This window comes from Vulpes lagopus, chromosome 9 (genome assembly GCF_018345385.1).
Source record: "Vulpes lagopus strain Blue_001 chromosome 9, ASM1834538v1, whole genome shotgun sequence".
Classification (NCBI taxonomy): domain Eukaryota; kingdom Metazoa; phylum Chordata; class Mammalia; order Carnivora; family Canidae; genus Vulpes; species Vulpes lagopus.
In genome coordinates this window covers 29,534,677-29,541,886 of record NC_054832.1, presented here as the reverse complement: position 1 = coordinate 29,541,886, position 7,210 = coordinate 29,534,677, and the positions used below count along the sequence as shown (strand labels likewise).

Here is a 7,210-nt window from a genome sequence, read left to right as displayed (position 1 = left end):
TCTCTCTGTGACTATCATAAATAAATAAAGATTAAAAAAAATGTTTAAAAAAACAAAACAAAACAAAGAATGTCCTCTAATTTGCAAATGCTTTGAGGATGAGAATGGAAAAAACACTACAGTTAAACAGAAATGTATATGCCATTCCTTTGAAACTGGTCTTAGAAGGGGCTATAAGGAACCTACAGAAAGGTGAAGGGGCTGCACAGGAATTGTTCAATGTTACATTGCAACAAAACTTATATACAGAAAAAGAAATTACTCTTTTTTGGAAATGAGACTGCTTTCAAACGCAGAAAATGGCAGACAAGTTCAACAGGACTTTCTCATTTCTTCACTAAAACTGAACCTTATTTGGAATCCAACTTTAATTTCACAAGTTCAAACTACGTCTATGCTTTAAAATCATTTTCCCTGAGAAATAGAGATTTCAGTGATGGTGACATGATTGTGTTTTGAAATGATAGACAATTTAGATATGGGCAACTAAATGATTAACTTCCAAGTGGTTTTATGATTAATAAGCAGCCGGTCTATCAAAACAGGTCTGTGGATTCAAATTGAATGGACATATCAGGAGACCTAGAAACTAATTCTTACAAGTCTAAAAACCTGGTGTTACTAGTGAGTAAAATCCTGAGTATTCAATGCTCAGATTCTTTTGTTGAAAATATTTAGATCATCGTGTTGGATTGACATCAGGAATCAATGTAATGTGGGTTTAGTAAGAGCAGAGCAGCAAAGTAATTTTACATTTGATTATATTTACTTTTGCAGCTACAAAAAAGAAAAGAAAAAAGGATGCCCTAAAGAAAAGCTTGCAGGCAGTTCTGAGAGGTATTATTGGAAAAGGGAATTGAAAGAATGAAAATACTCTACTGGATCATGATTCAGAAAGAAATATCTCATTATTATTTTTTATTAGATATAGTTAATATCTGTGTAATTAGTATGGATCTTACAAATAATATAGCCTGAAATAGTTTAATATTTAATAAGATAATAAGAATGAAATCATAGTATCAGAGTAAAGAAATATTATCAAAATACTGTTAACTTTTCCTCACCCCTATGGTTTTTTTTTTTTACCCCTATGGTTTTTAAGTTAGTCCCTATCATTAATTACTAATTGCCACTGTTAGTTCTATTGCTTTGGTTTAAATCATAACATTTATATTTTTAAAAAGTAAATAATATAGAATTTTATATAATTTCAAGTAAACACTCATTTTCATATCTTTATATTAAAGTAATAACATATAAACTACTTATTATATACTATATGGGGCTATAAAAAGTTGCTTACTATTTCTCTCCCAGCCAAACAGTATTCCTGTGCCCACAAAGTGCTCCCAGGAACACCCTTCTTCAGACAACTCTCCATCAGCCAGTCAGATTTCAGAGAGCCCGATGATCGATGCAGAAATGGTTCCTTCTTTCATGAACTTCCAGACTAGCAGGAAAGAAAGCATCAAATATGTAATTATAGAGATAGTGTGTGGAAAAGAATGGGGCTATCCAGAGGACTAAAAAAGCACAACTGCAAGAGCCAGTTGGGCCAGGGAAGGCTTCCCTGAGGAAGTCACAGCTAGTCAGCTCCTGTAGGCTTAAGGGAAAACCATTTGCAAGCCCACATCTCCAGCATTGGAATGAGTCCAGGATTGCAAACCCGTAGACTGTAGCACAGATTTAGACTGAAGGCGTCCTGTGATCTTCACACAGTTTTCAAAAAACTCAGGCTATTTTATATATATAAAATACTGAGTTGGTATCCTAGCTTCACTCTATATCCTTGGTCAAATTATTTAACCTCACAGATCCTCGGTTTTCTTATCAGGAAAAAATATTCTTTCAAGATTGTTGAGGAATTATGTGAAGTGTCTAGCACTTTATATACAACAATAAAAAATATTATAGCAATGTAAGATTTATCTGCTATGGTATCCTACTATTCCTCATATTTAGGCCTTGGACACATAACTTGTTCTAGAATAATTTGAGAGAGAGATTGATTTCAGCTGAACCAAATAGCACAGAAATACTTCCAAATATCCAGGTCTTAGCTGGTTTGCCATTAAAAGATAATAAGGGGCCTGGAATGAACTTTTTCCTTGCTGGCTAAAGTCTAGAGGCACTCAATACAATGTTAAACTTATTGATTTTAGTTCCCACCTGCTCGACTTGCATCTTATTTCCTTGACAGCAAGATTAAAAGAAAAGAGCAATGAGTAATGGAATGTCTGGGGCAGATTTTGGACACAGGAGATAGACTACGAGTGTCTAAACTTGCACACATATCAGCCTATATCTCTTTCTGATCTTCCTAGTAGAAGTACATTCCTTTGGTTTATCCTCACCTGATCTCTTCCATTTCCCTACTGCGGACTTACCAGACCCTACTCCAGTCATACCCTAGATAGCAGAATGAATTCCATCATCTCTTTCGGTGGGGTGTCATTTGTCAACTGGAATAAGGGCCTCGATTGTGCAGAGGAAGCCCTGAATATCGATAGACAACTCCTGGCTATCAACACCTCACTTTTGCCTTGTGCCTGATTTCAGCCTGGCTAGCTAGGTGTCAGAGGTAACATTCCTCTTGGAGGTTTCAATACCCTCTCTTGTGACCCCTTGACTCTGCTTGATGACTTCCATGATTTGTTTCTATATATTGAGGAAGGTGAGATTTTTAAGCTTACAGAGGGAGAAAAGCAACCAATTGGATGCCATTTAGCCCTCAAAAAGAAACGGATTGAATATCAGCCAATTTGTTTTAATTCCTGGAACTCCACAACTTACAATATTCTCTGGTTGGGCTGGCTGACTTCCTGACCCCATTCACTTTCAACTGATTTTATTTTTTATTGTGAAATATGTCATCCATAAAAAAAGGATGTGTAAAGCATACATATACTTTTAAAAAAAAACTATTGTGAAGCACATACCAAGCTCCCTCCTCACTCTGTCTCTCTCAATCTCTCTCTCTCTCTCTCTCTCTCTCACACACACACACACACACACACACACACACATGCACACACGCTCATTACAATATGATAGAACATCAATATCTCAGGGGACTTCCCATCTCTTCCCCGGGTATAATACTAGTATAACTTTTGTGATAATCATTATTAATAGTTTCATCATTTACATATGTTATCTCTTAACAATGTAATTTAGCTTCACCTGTCTTCAAATTTTATAAAAATGGAATAACAGTAGCTTTTATTTTGTGACTTGCTTATTTCATACCATATTCTATTGTAAGACTCATTCACATTGATAGAGAGGTATAATGAGTTGATTTTCTCTGCTCTATAGTATAGTATTATAGTATAGTATTGACTTTCTCTGCCCATTGTATTGGAACACCTGGGTGGCTCAGCAGTTGAGTGTCTGCCTTTGGCTCAGGTTGTGATCCCGGGGACCTGGAATCGAGTCCCTCATCAGGTTTCCTGTATGGAGCCTGCTTCTCCTTCTGCCTATCTCTGCCTCTCCCTCTGTGTCTCTCATGAATAAATCAATAAAATCTTTTTTTTTTTTAAAGTAATCCATTGTATTACTTTACTAAACTGCAGTTTCTTGTATCTATTCTACAGCTGGTGGAAATTTGATTTGCCACGTGTACCTTGCTCCACTTCTGCTTCCACGTCTTTGTCCCAGCCTAGGAGACATGTTTTCTCCCCATGTATTTAATTCTCTCAAAATATGAATATTGTTCTGTTCCTGATTCTTCCTCACCAGTTCACTGTCCATTCTGACAGGTCATAGATGTTGAGGTCAGACTATTTAGTTACTGAATTACTAATGAGCACCTTCACAAATTAATCAAATATGGGATGCCTGGGTGGCTCAGCAGTTAAGCATCTGCCTTCAGCCCAGGGTGTAATCCTGGGGTCCTGGAATCGAGTCCCACATTGGGCTCCCTTCATGGAGCCTGCTTCTCCCTCTGACTGTGTCTCTGCCTCTCTCTGTCTCCGTCTCTCATGAATAAATAAATTCTTTAAAAAATTAATCAAATATTTTGAGTATTCAGTGCTAGGAACTTAGACTCAAGACTATGCAATTTAATATTCAGGAGAGCTTACAAATATTTTCTTTTACCAGCACTGTTGGATCGATAAAAGTGCTCAGTTGGTATAGGTTAATCCTTGATTGACATAATAAAAACAGCGTAATTGCAATAACAATAGTAGAAGCTAACATTTATTGTGTACTTACTATGTGTAAGGCACTGTTCTGAGTTTTAAAAGTATTAAATTATTTCATCCTCACAGCAATACTATAAGTACTACTATGTTAATCCTCATTCTATAAATGAGAAAACTAAGACCAGCAAAATTATGTGATATACCCAAAGTCATACACTAATGAGTATTAAAGTAGAGGGAGTAATAGAAACTTAAAAGATAGTTTAGTTATGCTATTTACATAGGCATAATAATAACAACAAATAGTAACAACTATTATTTACTATCTTTACTGTGCAAAATACTAAATTGAGCCCCCTACATGATCTCATTAATTCTCATAATAATTCATTGTGATGAGTATTGTATTTCCAATTTAAAAGGAAAGTTAGCGGGATACCTGTGTGGCGCGGCGGTTTGGCGCCTGCCTTTGGCCCAGGGCGCGATCCTGGAGACCCGGAATTGAATCCCACGTCGGGCTCCCGGTGCATGGAGCCTGCTTCTGCCTCTGTCTATGTCTCTGCCTCCCTCTCTCTCTGTATGACTATCATAAATAAATAAAATTTTAAAAAAAAGGAAAGTTAGGCTTAAAAATGTTAGGTAACTTGCCTAAATATCTAACAAGTGGCACACTAGGGCTTGAACCTAAATATGTCTTACTTCAACATTTATAATCTATCCTAACACTCTGCTGTCCCTCTATAGATTTTACCCAGCTTTTGACATTGATTCATTTCCTTCTTAAATCCCAATTCCTTCTTTCTCTCTTTCTCTTTCTTTCTTTCTTTCTTTCTTTCTTTCTTTCTTTCTTTCTTTCTTTCTCTCACCATAGGATGTGGTGGAAATAAAATCTATAAAATTCAACATTCAACTTGCAATGATGTCTAGGGAAAAGAGGTCATCACTGGTTGGAGTCACAGTATTAAGTACTCCATGGAAATTTTTTATCCATTCTATTCTGCTATGTCACCATAAGTGTTTGGATGTAGCCTAGAAAGAAAAAGTGAGTGTGACCATTGTCCTGCTCAGTAAGACTCCGAAGAATATCAAGACATTCTCTTGTCCCATTAGCCCTTCCCTTAAATGACTCACTTCTTGCTTGTTTCCTAAGAATGGAAGTTACCAGTTGGATCCTTCTCTGTTCTTTGTTGCTCTGATTAGTGAAAGCTATACATCACACAATGCTTTTAAAACCATTGTACAGAAAATACAATTATAATAGTAAGTCTAATTGTTTTTATAGTGTGTAACATAGTTTAAATAACCTACGCAGCTAAATCTTGGCCCCCGAAGTGGCATTTAGCTATCTTTTTGGTTATTTATTTAACTACAAAACAATTAGTAAACTGGAAATGTAGATGTGCCTTTGGACACATGGAATGATCAGAAATTCCCTTTCTGAGGCAACCACAGAGAAGTTAAAAACATTAGTACACACAGAAATGATCAGGGGATGATACAAATTAAAAAATCAAGATGTAAATGCATTTTTTTTCCTTTTCACTTTAATTTACAAGCAGTAGAATTCACTCCTTTAAGTGCACAGTTCTATGAGTTTTGACACATGCACAGAGTTAGGTAATCATCACCATAAATGAGGTACAAAGAGTTCCATCAACCACAATCCCCTACCCCCAACAAGTCCTTTTTGTGGTACCTCTGGAGTCAAGCTTTCCTCTGACCTTTAGAGCCTGGCTACCATTCATAGTTTTCCCTATAGTTTTACTTTTTCAGAATATCATATAAATGGAATCACATGGTATATCTGGCTTCTTCCACTTAGTATATTGCATTTGAGATTAATCCATGTTGTTGCATGTACCAATACATTCTTTTGTATGGATGAGTACCATTTTATTGTATGGATGTACTACAGTTTATCTATTCCCCATCTGAAGGACATTTGTATTATTTGTAGGATTTAGTATTGGGAATAAAGCTGCTATAATTTTCATATACAGGCTTTTATGGAAAATAAGTTTTTTTCTAAATTTCACTTAATTAAATGCCTGTGAGTGGGGCTGCAGGGTTGTAATGTGTGTGTTAAACCTTGTAATAACTGCTGAACTGTTTTCCAAAGTACCAGTTTGCCTTCTCAGCAGCACACTATAAGAGTTCCAGTTGTTCCACACAGTCCTGTATACATGGAATGATCAGGCTTTGATTTTAGCCACCCTAATCAATGAATAATGGTATCGTGCTGTAGTTTTAATTTGTATATCCCTAGTGATCAATAGTATTGAACATATTTTCATGCATATTTACAACATCCGTATAGCTTCCTAACAAATTGTCAGTTCAAATCTTTGCTCTATTTTTTAATTGGATTGTTTGTTTTCTAATTTTTGAGTTTTCATTATATAATTTGGATCTAAGGTCTTTTTCAGATACAAGATTTTCTCCAACTGTATGGCTTCTGTTTTCATTTTCTTAGCAGTGTTATTTGCAGAGTAAAAATGTTTTAGTTTGTCAATATTTTTCTTTTACGGACTGTGATTTTGATGTTGTATCTAAGCATTCTTGCCCTAACTCAAGGCCACAAAGATTTTCTCCTACATTTACTTCCAAAAGTTTTATAGTGTTCCCATTTACATTTACGCCTATGATACATTTTAAGGTAAAATTGGTATAAGGTGTAGAGTATAGGTCAAGGTGCATTATTTTTGCATATTGATGTTTGTTACAGCATGATTTTTTGAAAACACTATTCTTTCTCCACTGAGTTGTCTTCACACCTTTGTCAAAAATCACTCTGCCATATATGTAGAGGTCTATTTCTAGACTCTCTATTTTGTTCCATTAATCTATGTACCTGTTACTTTCAGGAATATCATACTACCTTGATCACTTACTTTTAAAAGTTATTAATTTTTCTTATTCAAAAGAAATTACCAAGTTTCATGTGGTCCTGAATTTAAAATAAAATTATTTCAGAGATAAATGTTTTCCAGATGTCCTTTAAAATTTATGATTGATTTATATACTCATGTTGACTTAAGAAAAACAAAACAGGGATTAGG

The 7,210-nt window shown here is 35.3% G+C and overlaps 1 long non-coding RNA gene across 1 annotated transcript; it reads right to left on the bottom strand.

Annotated features, from left to right (window-relative positions):
- Positions 1 to 883: 883 nt before the first annotated feature.
- Positions 884 to 4,650, bottom strand: LOC121499033. Its single transcript, XR_005989983.1, has 2 exons — positions 4,591 to 4,650; positions 884 to 1,453 (listed from the first exon to the last, which is right to left on the bottom strand). It is a non-coding gene; the product is annotated as an uncharacterized LOC121499033 (long non-coding RNA).
- Positions 4,651 to 7,210: the final 2,560 nt, after the last annotated feature.